A 20,836-nucleotide genomic window follows, 5' to 3' on the forward strand; every position below is an offset into this window, starting at 1 on the left:
AGGGAGTGAGGGAGGAAAAGAAAGACAGAGGACTTGGAATATGTCAAGCCTGTAATTCTAAGAAACTTAGTCTTAGAGCAGTGGCCTCCCATGTTCCTCTCACACTCAGCCGTGGGCCAGGAGGAGCCCACCTGTGGGAAGTGTAGCCTCAGTGTAAATGTTTGGACAATTATACTCCACAAGGCAGGAAATCCAAATAGTTTGTTATGGGCTGAATCGTGTCCTGACAAAATTCATGTTGAATTTCCAATCCCCAGACCTTTAAATGTAACCATGTTTGGAGAGAGCAACTTTAAAAAAGGTAATTAAATTAGGATGAGGCCAATAGGATGGGGCTCTAATCCCATGCAATTGGTGTCCTTATAAGAAAAAGAAGTGACACTTAGGGATGTGCATGCACAGAGGAATGATGATATTGGGACACAGGGAGAAGATGACTATCTGCAAGCAAGGAGAGAACCAGAGGAGAGACTCAACTTGTTGACAGCTTGGTCTTAGACTTCCAGTCTCCAAAACTGTGAGAAATAAATGTCTGTAGTTTTAGCCACTCAGACTATGCTAGTCTGTTACAGCAGCCCCAGCAAATTAACACAAGGTGCATTTTCAGACTGCTGTAAGCACTATAAAATGTGTGTGTGTGTGTGTGTGTGTGCACGCAGAAACAACTTTTAGTGAGGATGTAGAGAACAAGAACCCTCATGCGCTGTTGTTGGGAATGCAAACAGATGCAGCCACCATGGGAAACAGTGTGCAGGCTCCTCAAAGACTTAAAAACAGAATTACCCTATGATCCAGCAATTGCACTAGTGGATGTTTACCCCCAAAACACAAAAACACTAATTCAAAGGGATACATGCACCCCTATGTTTATTGCAAATTATTTACAGTAGCCAAATTATTGAGGTAGCCTATGTCCATTGAGAGATGAAAAGATGTGGTATATATATACAATGGAATATTATTCAGCTATAAAAAAGAATGCAATTCTGTCATTTGTAACTATATGGATGGAGCTAGAGAAAACAAGTCAGTCAGAGAAAGACAATGCCATATGATTTCACCTCATATGTGGAATTTAAGAAACAAAACAAATGAGCAAAGGAAAAAAAAGAGAGAGAAATGAAGAAAAAGACTCTTAACTCTAGAGAACAAACTGATGGTCACCAGAGGGGAGGGTGTCGGGGTAGAGGGGTGAAATAGATGACAGGGACGGAGGAAGGCACTTGTCATCATGAGCACCAGGTGATGTATGGGAGTGTGGAATCATGATGTTGTACACCTGAAGTTAATATAACACTGTATGTTAACTATATGGGAATTAAAATAAAAACTTAATTTAAAAAATAAAGGGAAAAATGTGTGTGGATATGTGTGAGTCTGGGTATGTGTGTATGTGTGTGTGTGTGTGTAGATATTCATTTCATCCTCACAAGCCCCTATGAGATGGTTACTATTATTATCCTCCTTTTCTGAGGCAAAGATAACTTAAATTTGTCCCAGTTCATGCTGCTCATAACTGGTGAGAAGATTTGCACCCAAACAGTCTGCCTCCAGTCTTCTCAAGCATATGGTACTGCGCTTAGTGTCACTGCATTAGATCTCCAAAACTCAGCATTCCTCCTCCTTCTATTTTATGCTCTGTAAAACTAACTGTAGGTACTCATATTTTTCTGCAATTAATTTTTTGGGAAAAATTTAGGATATAAGTAACAAATAAATGATTCTTTTTTAAACTATTTTTAACTTTTCAGCCATGTGAAAAACCTGTAATATTAAAATTAAATTGTTTGATTTAGCAATCCAGTTTGGTTCAATCCATGCTAATCTGTGTACACATAAAGATATTGATTTATTGCATCACCAGTGTATATGGGTTCTATGCATCTCTTTGTGTGGTACTCAAGAAGTCTTCATTCTGTTCAGATCCCTCACATTTTATAATATACAAAGAATATAAAATTTATAATTGTACATAATTGTATTTAATAATTAATATATTAATTTCTAATACAATAGATTTAATACTCTGTAAAATGCATTAGATTAAGTTTATATAATTTATATATAATATGCAATATACAATTATATCTGGTTTATAATATACAGATAATATAAAAATTAATGTTACATTAATTTCCTTTGCTTCAATTATGTTTTTCCTACTAGGAGCTAAAGTAGCTAGTGACTTGACCTCTTTGTACTTCTCCAAAATTTATTCTAATCAAAGACCTTAGGCTTTTGTAAGATGCTGTAGCAAAAACAAGTGCAGGACCCCAAAATTCTCTCACTACCTCTTAAGAAAAATGTTTTAAAGATTTTATTTATTTATTGGAGCAAGTGAGAGAGAGAGCATGAGCAGGAGGAGAAGGAAGCTGAGCAGGGAGCCCAACAGAGGACTCCAGGATCATGACCTGAGCCAAAGTGAGACACTTAACCCACTGTGTCATCCAGGTGCTCCCTAAGTACCTTCTTGTTTCTGAGAAAACTCCTTCCTTCTCTAGGCCTTTATTTTTTTCACCTGTAAAATAAGGAACTGGGGATAAAGGTGACTTAAGACAACACAAACGACAGGCTTAAGCCAAGACACCTTCCCAAGTCATGCTACCAGTACCTTTTCCTACGAACTTTCTATCACTTGGCAACCCCACTGCTGATCCGTTCATTAGGCTGCAATTTAACCATCTTAGTTTAAGCGGAAAAAGATAAGCTCTTTACCAAGGATTTCAAAAGAGCCGGGGCTTCACTCAGAACAGGAAGCTCATACAAAGGGAAAATGACTCTCGGGTGAATATTTCCTAATTAGGTATTAAAGATAAGGGGGAGTCAGACACATTTCTGCCAAAGAAACCTAGCATAACAACACTTGAAAACTATTGTCTTTATAATAATAAATTAACTTTTACTATGGATTTATAACATAATTATCATGATATTAAAATCTTATTTACTAAAATAAACATATATCTTGCTAGTGATCCAGTGGGTGTTATACAGGTATACATTTTTACCATTCTTTGTTCACTGGTATCAAAGATTACAGAACCTTCTTCTGAAAGGTACTGTGTCACTTAGTGACAGTTACAGTGACTATGTTACAATGTATATTGGAACCATAAAACTGCATGAAACCTAAAAATAAATTTAATGTGAAAAACTATATTTAAAAATCATTGTAGTTTTATAAACTTTGGTTTAGTATCCATGTTAATAATAAAAGTTGGTGTCAAATATTTCCTTTGGTTTTAGTAATCACATTTGCTATAGAATTGAGAGCTTAAGTACGATTCTGACTCGTTTCAATGTGTTCTAATTGTTCCTGTTGATTGCGTTTCTTTCCATGGTGATTTATAACAATAAAAAGATACTAAAATTCAGCAGCTTTTCTTTTGCTGGTTGGAATTTTTTTTCAAGTAACCCAAAGCATAACTCAGTCCATTTTTAAAAAAATATCCCCTCACACAATCATTTTTTAAATCATTAAATGTGGGGCAGCCCCGGTGGCCCAATGGTTTAGCACCTGCGTTGGGCTCAAGGTGTGATCCCAGGGTCCTGGGATCAAGTCCCACGTCGGGCTCCCTGCATGGAGCCTGCTTCTCCCTCTGCCTGTGTCTCTGTCTGTCTGTCTGTCTCTCTCTCTCTCTGTGTGTCTCTCATGAATAAATAAATAAAAAAAATCATTAAATGTGATCTGGTTTTCATTTTATATCAAGTTCAAATATATGAATTCAAAGGATGATGACCTAGATTTTCACAAAGTTTTGATCATCTGGAAATCTTTATTTCCAAGCTATCATATAGACAAGATATAAAAGGTGATAAACACATTAGGATCTTGTAAATAATTCCTTGATAATGATGTAATAATGCTATTGATAATTTTTGTACGACTTAAAGGGCACTTAATAGAAAGCACAATTTAAAGCATTCCAGTCATCGAATCCCCCTAGCATGATGTGATGAGGTGATATTATTGCTATTCTCTGAAGAATGAGGACACTGAAGTCCAGGAAGATTTTGTTTTTAGTAAATTGCAGCTGGTCTACATAGTAGAGACCAGATTTCGGCCTGGGTGATAGTAGAATTAAAGGTAATACTTGATGTATCTATTGTGAAGCTTATTTAGCTCTATATTTTAGCTTGAATGTCACAAAAACATGTAAGTTAGATAAGGTATTACAAAAATCAGGAATATTAGGTTTAGTTTGGAGAAGTTTGTTACCCACAAGTATTAAAAGGCTTATTAAAATTGGAACATCTGTCATCTCTTAGATTAGTTCATTGTAGTTTATTTTTGGTTTAAGAGAAAGATCCTGATGATATGGGATTAGGAAAACCGACATTTATACTCATTTCACCAGTTACTTTAATGGTTCCAGTGACCTTGGGACTTGCAGATCTCCAAAAGCCACTTAGTTTCTCCATTATTTAAAATACACACACGTACACACATGCACATGCACTCACACTTGGATCTTTTCTAAAGTTACTTTCCAGTTGCAAACCCTTTTTATTTATATTAAAACTGTAAGATAGCCTTATAAATAGTAACAAAGTCACAAGATAATATCTGATTCCACCATACCCAATGAAGAAAATAATTTCATTTTTTGAATTATTGAATATTAATGCATGTTGTTTGCTTTGAATAGCACCTGTTACAGAATAAACACAAAATATAATTTAATTGCCATATTAAATTCCTACAAGCACAGCTCTGATGCCTACAATTTCAACATTCCCATCTCCTGACACGAGAATAAAATTTTTCTTTTAAGTTGCCTATTTGCTCTCCCATCATTCAGGAGAATCATTAACCACAGTGCAATAGTTGCTTATAAAAATAATTTTGAAATTTTGGTTTGTAATTACATCATTGTAATTGTGGATATAAAGCCACAGTGGTTTTCAATTTTGAATCACAGCTTCTTTATGTGCCACCTTTCATTCTATTTCTCAGAAACCTCTGTTAGTTGGCAAATTGAACTCCAATAAAAAAAATTTACATACAAAAAAAAAAAAAGAAATTACCAACTGTCTCTTGCCAGAGAGAGTGTTGTTCATAGAGAAGTAGCTGGAGCACAGATCAAGGCAGCAGTTGGGAGGACCTGGATCTCCATCTTATGAATGTTCACTGGGAAGAAGATGCTCTTTGGGAAAGGCAGACATAGAAAGGAAGGAGTAATTTAAAGGAATAGTTACCAATCCTGTTTCCATACAGGCCCATTGAGTTGTACTTGTGCAGCCAGGGCGTTATATTATATATATCCTTTTAAGATCTATTTATTTTAGAGAGAGAGTGGAGGTGGGAGGGGCAAAGGGAAAGAATCTCTAGCAGACTGCCCCCGCTGAGCACAGAGCTCAATGCAAGGCTCCATCCCAGGAAGCTGAGATCATGACTTGAGTCAAAGTCCAGTTGGACACTTTACTGATTGACCCACCCAGGTGCCCCTATTCTATTTTTGTAAACAACTTTATTGAGATATAATTGACAAACTAAAATATACCCATTAAAGTATACAATTCAATGGTTTTCAATAAATTCCAAAAATGTCATCACCTCAAAAAGAAACCTTGTAACAGTCACTTTGCATTGTTTTTCTCTACACCCAAGTTCCCACTTTGGGCAGCTGCTAATCTACATTCTTTCTTTCTGGATTTGCCTATTTTTCCCATTTTAAGTATATGGAATCATACAACATGTGGCCTTCCGTGTTTGACTTGTTTCATCTAACATGTTTTCATGATTCATCCATGTTGTAACATGTACCAGCACTTCATTCCCTTTTATTGCTGATTGGATATCTCCACTTTTTAACTAGTATGAATAATGCTACTATGAATATTTCTACGCAAGTTTTTGTGTAGACACATATTTTCATTTCTCTTGGATACCCAAGAATTGGTCCCCCTCCCTAGAGTTCTAGGCTTCTGGTTTGAGTTGCTAGATCATATGGTAACTCTGTTACTACATATTGCACACAAGAAATGGATGAGTGTATGTCTCTGCATGTGTGTGTACACCATGTGTAGGGGAGTGGTACCCATGGGTGTAATTCGTTGTTTTATGAGATAAAAGGTGTTGTGCCCAAGATTGCGAATCCGAGAAACCACCAAGGAGCTGACACTGATGCAAGCGCACCAGGGTTTATTAGCAAGCTTGAGCTTGGGTCCAAGTATACCCGACACAGCGGAGCAGGGACTTGGACCCCGAAGTGGGTTACAGCTGGGTTTTTTTATAGGCTGGTCTAGGGGATTTTCAGAAGGGATGGAAGAATTTCTCAAGTTTTGTTTACATTTTGATATGGGGCTTTCAAGGGCATTGAGCTCTGTTCTCATTCTAATATGGGACTTTCTACCACAGGTGTGGGCTCTATTGTCTTTCTGATATGGGATTACCTGCCGAGGACATTCTGCAGTTTTTCCTATAAAGTTCAGCTCTTATTCACAGGGGCCTAAGATGGCTGTACTTGTGCTAATGCTAAACTTGAGGTGGAGTGGCCTTGATTTTTCTCAGCCTCCACAAAAGGAATAGAAGAGAAAACAATGAAATGTAATATAAATATATACTTCAATAACAAATGTATTTATTTGATGTTTCTTTGCACACAAGACAGACTTATAGGTATGGCATTTATAGTTTGTGATACTTTTTAAAATATTAAGTTAAAAGCACAATTCCTAACTTCAGTCACCTAAGCAATATCTCAACCTTAAATTCCACTTTTTCCTCATTTGAATGAAAATAACAACTTTGTGACATTGAAGGGTTTTTTTTTTTAATTCTCTTATACTATATGTGTGCTTGGTATTAATTGACAATTATGCCATTGTTTTCTTTAGCCAGCTCACAATCCATTCCTGCTTACATGCTTCAGTGGCTAAGAAAGGCCAGCCTGCCAATTGACTGTGTAAGATGAACTGGAATAATATCAGAATCTATTAGCTCTAGAGCAGGCAGGGCACTGCAAAGCTTGAGGGAAGGAGAACACACCTCACCCTCAGAGCTTGTCTATCAGCAGTTGCCAAGCCTCACTTAGAGATTATTGTCTTCTGAGGACAAGGCATACCTGGAGGGTGGAAAGTAGTTAGATTGCAGATGAGGAGTTAGTTAAGGTTCATTAATATGTTAATAAATTCACCACATCAGACAGACAGCTGGTCAATATATAAATTATATAACAATCCCATTCAATTTAAATATTCAGCAACAATAGGCAGGTTTTTAAATGATAACCTTTAAATCCTTTCACTTACCTGTTAGTTTAAAATACAAATCCAAGTCACTGATGCTTTTAGCTTAGCTTCCTCTCAGAGTGCTCTGCAAATCTCCATTTCTGTTCACCACCCACTTTGACTCTATTTTCCTACTTCAACCCCCAATTCATATTTCCCTAGTTATTGTTACATAATATATGAATGGAATTCATGAATTCTAAGTATGAGAAAATTATACTTGATAAAAAAGGACTGATATTTGCCCCATAAATGAGAGACTATTAGTCCAATTGCCCAGTTATACTGATTAGTCTGAAAGAAACCTGTATTAGTCTGCCCTGGCTGCCAGAACAAAATCTCACAGGTTGGGTGGTTTAATCAAAGAAATGTATTTTCTTAAATTCAGGAGGTTGGGAGTACCAGATCATGGTCCAGAGTAATTGGTTTCTAGTGAGAGCTCTCTTCGTGGTTTATAGACAACCACCTTCTTGGTGTGCCGTCTCTTGGCCTTTCTGCTGACCAGGTGTGGGTGTGCACCTACAAGAAAGAGAGAAAGAGAGAGATAGAGGGATTGAAGAGAACCCTCTAGTGTCTCCTCCTCTTATAAGGACATGGATCCCATCAGTTCAAGATCCTCACCCATGACCTCATCTAACCATCACATTCTAACTATGTGCTGATTATCTAATTAATGAAACTTTCGCATATGCTAATACAGTAGTATTCATAAACCCACATCAGCATTTACTGGTAATTAATCTAAACTAAGGTTTTTTGAATAGTTCAATGAAAAGAAAATAAACTGATTTCTGACAGATCATATGACAGGATTGAAAAAAAATATCCTTCTGCATATTTTGGGTTCCACATCAGATATGTTTGAGTAAAATTGAGAGAGAATTGGAATTACATCAGACTAAAAGGCTTCTTAACAGCAAAAGAAAAAATCAACAAAATGAAAAGGCAACCTACAGAATGGGAGAGGGTGTTTGTAAGCCATCTATCTGACAATACTCAAAATATATTAAGGATTTCATACAACTCAATAGTAAAAAAAACAAAAACTAAAACAACACAAATGATTGAAAAATTAGACCTGAATAGACATTTTTCCAAAAAAGACATATGAATGGCCGAAAGGTACATGAGAAGGTACTTAATGTCACCAATGATTAGGCAAATGCAAATCAAAACCACCATGAGATATCACCTCATACCTGTTAGGATGGCTATTACCAAAAAGACAAGTGATAGCAAATGTTGGTAGGGGTGTGGAGAAAAGGAATCCCTTGTGCACTACTGGTGAGAATGTAAATTGGTAGAGTCACTGTGGAAATTTGTATGGATGTTCCTCAGAAAATTAAAAATGGAAATACCGTATGACCAGCAATTCCACTCTAGGTACAGATGCAAGGGAAAGAAAATCAGGGTCTCAAAGAGATATCTGTATTCCCATGTTCATTGTAGCATTATATACCAAGATATGGAACAGCCAAGATATGGAAACAACCAAAGTATCCACTGATGGACAAATGGGTAAAGAAATAGGTATGTATGTGTGTGTATAATGTGTTTATATAATGGAGCATTATTCAGTCATAAAAAAAGAAGGAAATCCTGCCATTTGTGACAATATGGATGAATCTGGAGAATATTATACTGAGTAAAATCAGCCAGACACCGAAAAGCAAATATTGCATTATCTCACTTCTATGTGGAATCTAGAAAAGTCAAGCTCATAGAACTGGACAAGAGAATGGCGGTTGGCAGGGGCTAAAGAGTAAGGAAATGGGGAGATATTGGTCAAAGGGCATAAACTTTCAGCGATAAGTTAAATAAGTTCTGAAGATCTAATGTGGAGCACATTGACTATAGTTAGTATTACGCATTTGAAATTTCCTACGAGGGTAGATCTTAAGCGTTCTCATCAAATCACAAAGAAAAGTAACTGTGAGTTGGTGGATGGATTGATTAACTTGATTGTAATGATCATCTCACAATATGTAGAGACTAAATCATCATGTTGTTCACCTTAAACAATTTTTATTTGTCAATACCTCAGAAAGTTGGAGTAAAAAAATAAGACAAAGAAGGTAGTTTCATAAGTATCATTACTTTTGAATTTTTTAAATAAATGTCAGTCCTGCATGACTGCTATTTAGGAAGCTATCAAAAATATCTACTCTTGTTCCATATTTTTTATGTGAAAGTATATACATTCTTAGTTGTTTTGTACATTGCTCATTGTTCAGAATTGTAGTCAATGTGTTCTTATTTTGCTTTTAAAATGATGGGCAATGAAAATGACCATTTGCAGTTTCCATGTCTTGTGGAAAACATAGTATTTGCAAATATAAATCACATCTGATATGGAGAAAATGTCAACTCAATTGCTGCTTGATAATCAAGATAAACTGGCTTTAGTGAACTTGCCACCAATATTCTGAAATATCTGTTTATGCATGCACTTTCCTTTTTTCAGCAAATTTAGACCACTTACTATTTACAGAACTTCTGGTGATATTTTGATTTTTGAATATGATGTGGATGCATGAAATTTCAGGCTGAAATTTGTACTATTAACAGCAAATCATTATTTACATAGTAACCTTGTATGACCACATTTAAAATTTTTGCAGTCTTTTAACCTGATGGCAGCTTTTATTCAACAAGTGACCTCTATTATTCAACAGGGGATCTAGCAAATAATGGGATACATGTCAGTACCGGTGTGGTATTCTTAGAGCAGACTTGCATTTATCTAATTTTTAAAATAAAAAATAAGTTATCATTAAAGCATAACCTTGGGTCTGAGGTTTCTTCCTAACTTCTGACTTTGGACGAGTAACTTGTCTTCTTTAGGTTTCAGACGCAAAATAATGGAGTTTACCCAAATGATTTATAAGATCCTTTTTAGATAAGACATTCTAGGATCATCAGGTGAAATTAGAAAGTAATTTTCTTCAGGCAACAATCATTTTAATCAGAGTCAGATTAAAAAAAAGTCTATTTAGTCTCATTAGTGACAGAAAAGGGATTTTTAATTCACCCCTCTTTCAGAAAAATTCATAAACACAATCACTTACGGCACGCATATACTGGATCTAATAAAAACGTCAGTCTAAAACAAACAAAAAAGGGTAAGAGCCGGTCGGCAACACACTCGCGAGGCCTCTGTCCTGGCTCCCCTGGTGTGCGCGGGACCTGGGAGGCGCGAGGCCCGGGGCTCCACCGTCCGCGGCCTCGGGGAGGGGCCCGGGTGCTGGGGAGACTGCTCTTGTTTGGCAGCTGCAGATAGATATTTTTATGTAAGTGTATTTTTACATGGGATCCTGCCTAAATGCGGTGGAAGAAAGGGCGGGCGGTCTTGGTCCCGAGGAGGCGCCGCCACGACCGCCCGGGAACTGCGCTTAGAGCAGGGCGGGTCAGGCACCCCCACTCGCCGCACCGGGTCCTCGTCCCGCAGCCCCTGTCGCGGTGGGACCGGCTCTCCGCCCAGCACCCAGCCAGCGGCGGCCGTCGCCGTCCCCGCAACTCCGCGCGACTCCCGGGCCACCAGGGCAGCGAGCCCACCCGCTGTGCACGCACCCCCCCCCCCCCACCCTTGCCCCTCTGCGCAGGCTCCTGCCCCACAGGCCGCCCCCATCCGGCCCCCAGGTCCCGCCCCAGGGGCCGCCCCCAGATCCTCCCAGGTCCCGCCCCCAGGCCCCTCCCCGAGGCCCAGCCCCCAGATGCCCCCAGATCCCCCCAGGTTCCGCCCCCAGGCCCAGCCCCCAGATGCCCCCAGATCCTCCCAGGTCCCGCCCCCAGGTCCCGCCCCCAGAAGCCCCCAGATCCCCCCCAGGTCCCGCCCCAGGTCCCGCCCCCAGATCCTCCCAGGTCCCGCCCCCAGGCCCCTCCCCGAGGCCCAGCCCCCAGATGCCCCCAGATCCCCCCCAGGTCCCGCCCCCAGGCCCAGCCCCCAGATGCCCCTAGATCCTCCCCCAGGCCCCGCCCCCAGGCCCAGTCCCCAGATCCTCCCAGGTCCCGCCCCCCAGGTCCCGCCCCCAGGCCCAGTCCCCAGATCCTCCCAGGTCCCGCCCCCAGGCCCCTCCCCGAGGCCCAGCCCCCAGATGCCCCCAGATCCCCCCCAGGTCCCGCCCCCAGGCCCAGCCCCCAGATGCCCCTAGATCCTCCCCCAGGCCCCGCCCCCAGGCCCAGTCCCCAGATCCTCCCAGGTCCCGCCCCCCAGGTCCCGCCCCCAGGCCCAGTCCCCAGATCCTCCCAGGTCCCGCCCCCAGGCCCCTCCCCGAGGCCCAGCCCCCAGATGCCCCCAGATCCCCCCCAGGTCCCGCCCCCAGGCCCAGTCCCCAGATCCTCCCAGGTCCCGCCCCCCAGGTCCCGCCCCCAGGCCCAGCCCCCAGATGCCCCCAGATCCCCCCCCAAGTCCCGCCCCAGGTCCCGCCCCCAGATACCCTCCAGGTCCCGCGAGCACAGCACTGGGGAGGGAGGGAAGGGGGTCCCGCGTCCCTGCAGGGGAGGGTCCAGCCCGCCGCCAGCCTCTAGCCCGGGGCGGAGACCAGGGGTCCTCCCGCGGCCCGTGCGCCTTCTCACCTGCAGAAACCGAAACACGTCGCTAAAGGATTCCTGTTGGTTTAAGCCACGAAATCTTGGGACAAGTAGCTCTACGGAAAAAGACGACTAATACAACCGATTTTATTTTCTAAAGTGATGAAACTTTCAAAGCAGACAGTTCCCCACCCCACCAACACCGCTGCTACTTACTAAATGTCGACTGGTTTGAATCAGAGCTATTTTCATTTCCCAAGCACAGGTGAGGGTTTCCTCCATGCCCGTGACCAGATAAAATTCTTGCTCTAATACTGGGTCCCAAAAGGGGGCATAAACACAAGCGCAACATAATAAGACAACTAACGTCATGATATAAACGTCTTATATTTTTGTCAAATGTCAGTGGAAACACATTTTATAAAAATCCTATTTTTATGTAAATTGTAATTGGCGCAAAAAGTATTCTAATACACACGGTACATTTCTTCTATTATTTTGGAGAGGGGGGCCGTCCTCACTGAGCCTCAACCAGTAACCACCTGAGATCACACAGAACATAGTGGGATCCCCTTTATAGCAGAGGAGGTGCAGGAATAGGGCCATTCCCATGGGATTGACCAGGTTTATCATATTGCTCACCCCAGAGGGGACTGGTCAGATGGACTGATGGAATGGCTTGGTAGAGGACCAGTTGGAGTGTCAGCTCCGAGGTGGTAGGTCCCAAGGATGGGTGCCGTTTTCCTAGGACATGGTCCAGACTTCCAGGCAAAGGCTTTTATGTAGTGCTGTGGAAGAAGAAGAAGAAGAAAGAAGAAGAAGAAGAAAACATGGGTCAGGAATCAAGGAGTGAAAACGGGAGACTTGGCTTACAAATTTCGCTTTCTGTCCCTGTAATGCTGGGCTCTTCAGGTTTCAAAGACCTGGTCCCAAAGAGGGAACACTTCCACCAGGAGCCACAGCCAGTTGTAACCGTCTCCAGGCTCTTTGGGGACGAGGGGAAATGTATTAATTTCCTCACTTTGCCATGACAAATTACCGAATACTGAGTGGCTTTAAAACAACTGAAAGGTAGCCTCTCACAATTCTGGAGTCTAGATGGGGGTGATCGTGGTGTCAGTAAGGCCTTGCTCCTCTAAAGGCTCTAGGGAAGAATCTCCCCTTGCCTCTCCCAGCTTCTGATGGCTCCACGCAATCCTCAGCTTGTACCTCACTGACTTCTGCCTCTGTCTTCTTGTGGCCTTACTCCTTGTGCATGTCTGGATGTCCTTTCCTCTTATAAGGGTGACAGCCATTGGATTTAGAACCCACCCTAACCCAGTCTGACCTCACCTTAATTAAATGCTTGCAAAGGCTCTATTTCCAAATAAAGTCACATTCTGAACTTCCAGATAGATGTGAATGCTTGGGGGATACTGTTCACCCACTACAAGGAGTCACTATTTTGGCAGCAGCTACTGACTTTGATCATTAGGAGAGTTAGCAGGTGTGACATAGACTGAAACCAGGAGTAAAATCATAAATGTTAGAAAATCCCTAAATATGTAAGCTGTAGTTTTGTTACTATTTTGTTAATGGTGATATTTTCTTGATTATATTTACCTCCATTTTTTCTATTAAGATATAACTTACACTCAGTAAATTAATTTTGGGGGTACAGATCTATGAGTTTTCACACAGTCATTGGAAAAATTTGTTAGCTCAAAGGAAAATCTAACTTCCAGGATTACATAGGAGCACAATTCTGTCCTAAATCATCTTGTTGACCCATATGGTGTTTACTCTGGCGGCACATAATATTTCAAGGAAGGAGGCTCATATTTCATATTGGTGAAGACTGCAAAAGCCATTTTCCAAATTAGAGGGAATTGGTGTTAAAAACTGCATCCAGACATGGGGTCAGGCCTCCAGATAATATGGCCTACAAGATAAGGGATAGCATTACAAGTTACCCTCCTACATTATCAGAACGATGAGTTTGGGTGTCATAAATACACTCCCCTTTGCTCACAGACGGGAACTTTGTCAACAAGTTCCCTGACCCCAATATCTTCAAAATAATGTGCTTATACTCTGGTACTGGTCATATTAGTGAAGTGTCCACAGTCTTCAATGTGGCCTGGAGACAAACCCCTTCCAATGCAAAGCACTAGAACCAATTCACCTACAAGTTAGTCTTACAGGTAGATAGTTTTATAAGCCGCCCTTTGCTTAGCCATGGTCTAAGCAGTATGATTATTCATAGGGGCCAGATATAAGTAAGGTTTAAAGAATGAAGTTTATTTAAAACAATTTTGTAGGGAATCCCTGAGTGGCTCAGCAGTTCAGCACCTGCCTTTGGCCTAGGGCGTGATCCTGGAGTCCCGGGATCGAGTCCTATATCAGGCTCCCGGCATGGAGCTTCTCCCTCTGCCTGTGTCTCTGCCTCTCTCTCTCTTTCTTTCTCTCTCTCTCTCTCTCTGTCTATCATAAATAAATAAATAAAATCTTAAAAAAAATTTGTAGAAAAAATTTGAGAGAATGTTACTAGAGAAGTCCTAGGCTGTTTCCCCCCCCTCTTTCAACTCTGAACACCCAGAGTTTTATCTTTCAAGCCCAAAAGAAAAAAGAAACATAATAATACCAAAAAAAAAAGGTCATGTTTCAAAGTCCTGCTTACCTTGAAGTGGGAAATCTACCACCTATATGTCTAATTACCCTGAATGTTCTTACCCTTGCTCCCAACAATGCTGTAAGACATTAATGCAACACTGTACACAAATTCCTCATTACCCTCACTCAACCCTCATTACCCTCACTCAACCTAGACAGGTTATCATTGCAGTCAGGGATTTTGCTAGTTTCCAGGAACACAACATAAGTATATGGAACATATTGCTAAGACTCTTAAATGCAGAGATGCCTGCGTGGCTCAGTGGTGAGCATCTTGCCTTTGGCTCAGGTCATGATCTCCAGGTCCTAGGATCCAGCCCTGCACTGGTTCCCTGCAGAAAGCCTGCTTCTCCCTCTGCCTAAGTCTCTGCCTCTCTCTGTGTCTCTCATGAATAGATAAATAAAATCTTTTTAAAAAAACTTAAATGCATATATTTAAATATTAATTAACATGTTTAATTTGTTAAAATTTAGTATTTACCTGAAGACAGCAAGAAACTTTTTCAAGAAAGGGAAAATAGAACTTTGTCCTGGATCCTAAGGAAATGGGAGTATTGGCTCAGACAACCCAATCAGGAGGAGTTGATCAAGTTGAGGAAAAACAAAGAGAAATGATAACAAATGACAGGAAAAATTGTGACCCTGTCATGCAAAATCTGATGAGAATCTTACACAGAACATCATACTTTATGGCAAAAATTTTGAAGTATTGAAATCCAGTGCAGTGATATTTAAAGGATGTATCCGAATTCAAAAGGGAAGACACCAAACTGTGATTATTTGTTCACAATACAATTGACTACTTAGAAAGTCCAAAGGAAAGATCCACAAGCAGCTATTAGAACTAATTAGAGAATTTAGGCAGGCTGCTGCTTCATGCTGTTACTGTGTGATCCGTGGCTGTTGGTAACATTCTCTTTTCTAATTTGGATCCTCCCTTGGTTCACTGTCTTCCCTCCTCAGCACATTACCTGATCGCTAAAAGCTCAATTTTCCCCTATAGAGTTCTATTTGGATAGCACCATTACTCTAACTTTCTGTACATCGCGTAACCATTTCTGGGATTTATGAATCCATTTTTCTCTTACATAAAAGTGAAATTACCATGCCCCAAATTATAAAGATATGTGCGTCATTACTTGACTTTCCCAACAGTTTCTTCCTTGTCTCTTGTGCCAAATAGCATTTGTTAATGGGGGTTCTCATTAGAAACCATTGCTCTGCAAAATTCTGTGTTTCACTGCAAATGGAGAAGGAAACACATTAAGTCAAGATTCAGTTTGACAGAACTGAAGCAGGTATCCACTTCACATTGGGCAGTGCTATCCCACTCCCAGAAGAATCTGTTCTAAATCTCACAGGTTTAGGGAGCATCTGCCTCCGGCTCAGGGCGTGATCCCTGGGTCCTAGGATCTAGTCCCACATCAGGCTCCCCGCAGGGAGCCTGCTTCTCTTTCTGCCTATGTCTCTGCTCCTCTCTCTCTGTCTCTCACAAGTAAATAAAATCTTTTTAAAACTCAATCTATCCCATGGATTTATCTGAATGTTTCAATTGGGTGAATGGAGAATGAGTTTCAAAATAATCCATATGGAGAATGTTCTTACATAAAAAAATCACATCCAGTATCCACCATCCAGAGACGCCCAGCCTTGTTTCAGGGGTCCCAAACTGTGCTGTGCATGAGGTTCTGAATCCCTTGTTCTTTAAGGTTTAGTGAACCATGACAGAGAGAACATAATTAGATCTTCATACAATAAATTCTCAAATATACTGTATTAATTTCCTAGGGCTGTCACCACCAATACTACAGACTGGGTGACTTAAACAACAGGTATGTATTTCCTCATAGTTCTGGAAGCTGGAAGTCCGAGATCAAGATGTCAGCAGGGTTATGTTCTTCTGAGACCTCTCTCCCTGGTTTGTAGATGTTCATCTTCTCCCTGTGTCTTCACGTGGTGTGTTCCCTCTGTGTATGTCTGTGTTCTAATCCTCTCTTCTTATAAGGGCACCACTCATATTGAATTAGGACCCACCTTAATAGCCTCATTTTAACTTCAATTAACTCTTTAAAGATCCTATGTCCAAATGCAGCCACATTCTGAGGTCCTGGGTTTAGGACCTCAGCATATGAATTTGCAGGGTTAGGGGGTGTAGAAAAATTCAGTCCATACCAAACATCAAGCAAGCATCCCCCAAAGGTCTTGTATTGTACATGAACTTGTCATAGACTGTCATCATGTTGACTGATTCCTACACATTCTGTGCACTTCATTTTCCAATCTGCTGGATGTTTCTAGGTGTGTTTTGCTCATGATCTCTGGAAGAGAATGAACAGTGATTGCTTATTAGACCAATCCCGAACCTATTCCCAAGGTACGATGAATATATCATAAATATTTTGCAGTGAAGATGGTCCTCAATGACCATTCAGCACTGTCCATCCAGAATAGCTAAATTGAATTTGTTTTCAAGTTTCAAAGTTTGGTGTTTTGGAGACATTTTAATTCAGATGAATCACCATAAGAATTTGGTATGTTTTTATATCAATATTTACTTATCCTGACAAGAAATTAAAGCAATGAAATGAAAGTGGTCTTAATGCTGATTTGCCCCATCCCCAGGGTGATGCAGTCTCTACGGAGAAGAGGAGAAAGTCTCTAACTTGGAATGTAAGCAAATGGCTCTGGGACAATACATCATCTATAACTTCTGAATCATGTTTTCCACTCAACCACCCTTTATGCCATGTTGCCAGTAACTTTTGTTCAGAAAGTCTTGGTTGTGCAGAAATATGTAAAGATTCTTGGAGAATTGCTTCCCAGTGGCAATGTTTCCCCGTGTTACCTCAGCCACAGACAGTGATTGGAAAAATCTTAAGTTCCCAAAGGAGCATCACCACCTTAGCGAAACCATAGCATGATTCCAGCACTGTTGCTGCCACTTCTACTTTGCACCCAGTGTATTCAGTTTACTTTAGTTTTTTTTCCCCTCAGAAGGAAGAGTTTCAAGCTCTAATCTACTGTTACAACACAAGAAATAGAGGAAACATGGCCACTCTCTTAGTCAGCTTGGGCTACTATAGCAAATTACTATAGTTTAGAGACCTTAAAAATAACTTTATTTTTCCCACTTCTTTAGTCTGGAAATCCAGGATTCAAGGTGCTAGCATGTTTGTGTTCCTTGTAAGTATCCTCTTCCTGATTTATAGATGACTGTCGTCTCACTGTGTCCTCACATGGCAGAAAGAGAGCTAGCTAGATCTCTGGCTTCTCCTTAGGAGGACACTAATCCCATTCAGAGGGGTAAAATCCGAAACTTGCCCCCATGCATGGAAGGTTGGGAAAAAACAAAGAAACAGGCAGACCACTCCAGCTTGGTGGGTGGTAGGTTTAACAAGCAAAGGAACTTACATATGATGCCTGGCTCAAGGGCTGCAAGAGGAGTAGATCTCCACACTTGCCCATCAGAATCTTATAAGCTTATATAGAAGCCTTAGCTGTGCTTGGTTGTGTATTTAGTCCATATGGGTCACAATAACATGTTTTCTTCAGGCTGCATCCTTGAAATAGCTCTTAGTGTGGGAACAGTGGGCAGAGCTTACAATGCAAAGCAGTCGAGAAGATGAGGAGCCCAGTCCAGCTCATGGGCTAAGCAGTGGCCACCTCATCTCAGTGACCTCCCCCTTTCCATGACCTAAGTCATATTCTTTATCTCACCTTTGGCTGCCACAGTGGCTTTCTTGCCACTTTTTTGTGGCAAGATTTTATTTATTTATTTGAGAGAGAGAGAGCACAAGAACGCATGCATGGGGGAAGGAGCGAAGCAGATTCCTGGCTGAGCAGGGAGCCCAACACGGGCTCCCTCCCAGGGCCCTGAGATCATGAACTGAGCCGAAGTCAGAGGCTTACCCAACTGAGCCCCCCAGGCACCCCTTGCTATTCTTTATATTTGCTATGAGCCCTCTTCTTAAGCCTTTACTATTACTGTGCCCTTGCTTCTAGGAAGATACACATGTCCTGATACAAAGTTTTTACTCTCACTGTAGTCAAATCTGCATTCAAATGTCACCCGCTAAAAGTGTCTCCTGAATACTCCTTCAAAAGCAGTACTCTTTTCATCTTTAGCACCGTTTCCTTCCATATTTTTCCTCAAACACCTTATCACTTACAAACTGGTCATATCATACCAAAAAATGGATTTCTGTGTTAACTGTCCTCTCCCTCCAATATATCCATTCTGTGAAGAAACTAATATTGATGTATCCTCAGTTTCTAAAACATGGCCTGTCACTGAACTGGCATTTAGTAACTATCTGATGAGCTGGTGAATGAATGAATGAATGAATGGTCCAAAAAAATAAAATTGGAGAGTGATGGCTGAGAGACAACATAGCCTACTGAGTGTCACTGCCAGCAATTGGTGGGTGGTTGCCAAGTTGAACAAACCCAGAATTAGTAGAAGAGAGCTTTCTTTAGAAACTCAGAGGTGAATGCACTAAAAATAGATGAAGGAACTATGGTGTTTGGTATATTAGGCAAACAGAATCAAAATTTAAAATCTAGGCTGAAATGCTTTTTAATGAATTAAGGAAATTCCAATGAAATTTTATTCAGAAATACAAAGTTTCTAAGTAAGATTTAATGACCTCCCATAAATTTTGCTAAAGGCTTTAAAAGATTTTAGCTTTAAATAAAGTGGATTGAATTATGGGGTACCCATCACTTGGACATCCAAGTCTTGATTTAGGCTCAGGTCACGATCTCAGGGTTGGGGGATGGAGCTTCCCATTGGGCTCCACAGCAAGTGCAGAACCTGCTCAGATTCTCCCTCTCCCTCTCCTTCTTCCCTGCCCTTGACTCGTACTCTTTCTAAATGAGTAAATGAATAAATAAATAAATGAAATCTTTAAAATATATAATCGACTGAATTAAATGACTATTAGCAGAATTTGGTCGAATATTCCTGTTATAGAACAATAAGCTACTGTGGATCTTTTTTATTTATTTAAAAGCTACTGTGGATCTTTTTATTTATTTATTTATTTTAAGATTTTATTTATTTATTTGAAAGAGAGAGTGTTTGCATGAGCAGAGGGAGGGGCAGAGGGAGAGGGAAAAGCAGACTCCCCATTGATCAGGGAGCCTGATGCAGGGCTAGATGCCAGGACCCCAAGATCATGACCTGAGCTGAAAGCAAACACTTAACTGACTTAGCCACCCAGGTGTCCCTGTAGAATTATTTATTAAAGTTGATAAAACTTAAGGTTTTTTTAAAGATCTTATTTGTTTATTTGGTAGAGAGAGACAGAGCACAAGCAGAGGGAGAAGGAGAAGCAGGCTCCCCACTGATCAGGGAACCCAATGCAGGACTTGATTCCAGGAACCTGGAATCACCACCTGAGCCAAAGGACTGATACTTAACTGACTGACCCATTCAGGAACCCCAAAACTTAAGTTTTTTTTCCAACAATTTAGTATATTGATAGTTAAACAATGCTGATAAACAAAAGTAATTTATGCTTAATGAAGAAGCATCAAATACACTGAAAAGACTGAGAATTATAAAATTTAATGTATACATGTCAACCTGAAAAGCCTCAAAATTGATATAAATGAATGAATTTTAATAATAACATTAAAACTAATTTAACAATAATGATATAGGAAGGTTTTATTGTATTAAGCTGAAAATTACAGAGGAGTACACAGAATTATGAAAGGGTGACAATTAATGAGAAGCAAAATCACCAGCAAGCTTGAATTTTAGGCGTCAGACAGGGATGACAGTGCTGAGAGTCACCAGGAAGATGACTCTACACAGGGCTCAGGGTCATGTCAGAGGTCTGATGGGCACCAGAGACTGTAATTGGTGCTTAATTTCATGTTCAACGATACTAAGTTAGCTTTCCATGAAGTGGTGAATTAGATTAGCTAGAGTCACTGACACTCATCTCTGAGTAGGCTAGTGGCCGCTTCCAATAGTTAGGAATCTAATCTTCCCTTGAAGGCACTGGAAGGACAATTTCACTACAGATCGAATGGGACCGGAAGCAGTTGGTTCCATGAACACTTATAGTCTAAGGACTGAGAACAGTCAGGACAGCCCTCTTTTAAGGGATCCCTGGGCAAGATCTGTGGCCTCTCAAGCAAGAAACTAATTCATGCCATTGTTTTAACCTAAGGAAAGAACTTCGTGTTTCTCTACACTGACTTTCACTTTGTTAATTTTAGAATACTGTGTTCATGATCTGCAATATGTTTTTAGACGTCCTGCTTTACCTTCTGGTTCTCTGACTTTTTTCACTTGCGTGGCCAACCCGATATTATGCTTTCTGTGGCTTCATTTAAATTTGTCAGCTTCAAGTATCAAACAAGGCAAGGCCACTTACAAATCATTAAGAGGCCTCTTTTCAGGTTGGCT

Source organism: Canis lupus, chromosome 31 (genome assembly GCF_048164855.1).
Source record: "Canis lupus baileyi chromosome 31, mCanLup2.hap1, whole genome shotgun sequence".
Classification (NCBI taxonomy): domain Eukaryota; kingdom Metazoa; phylum Chordata; class Mammalia; order Carnivora; family Canidae; genus Canis; species Canis lupus.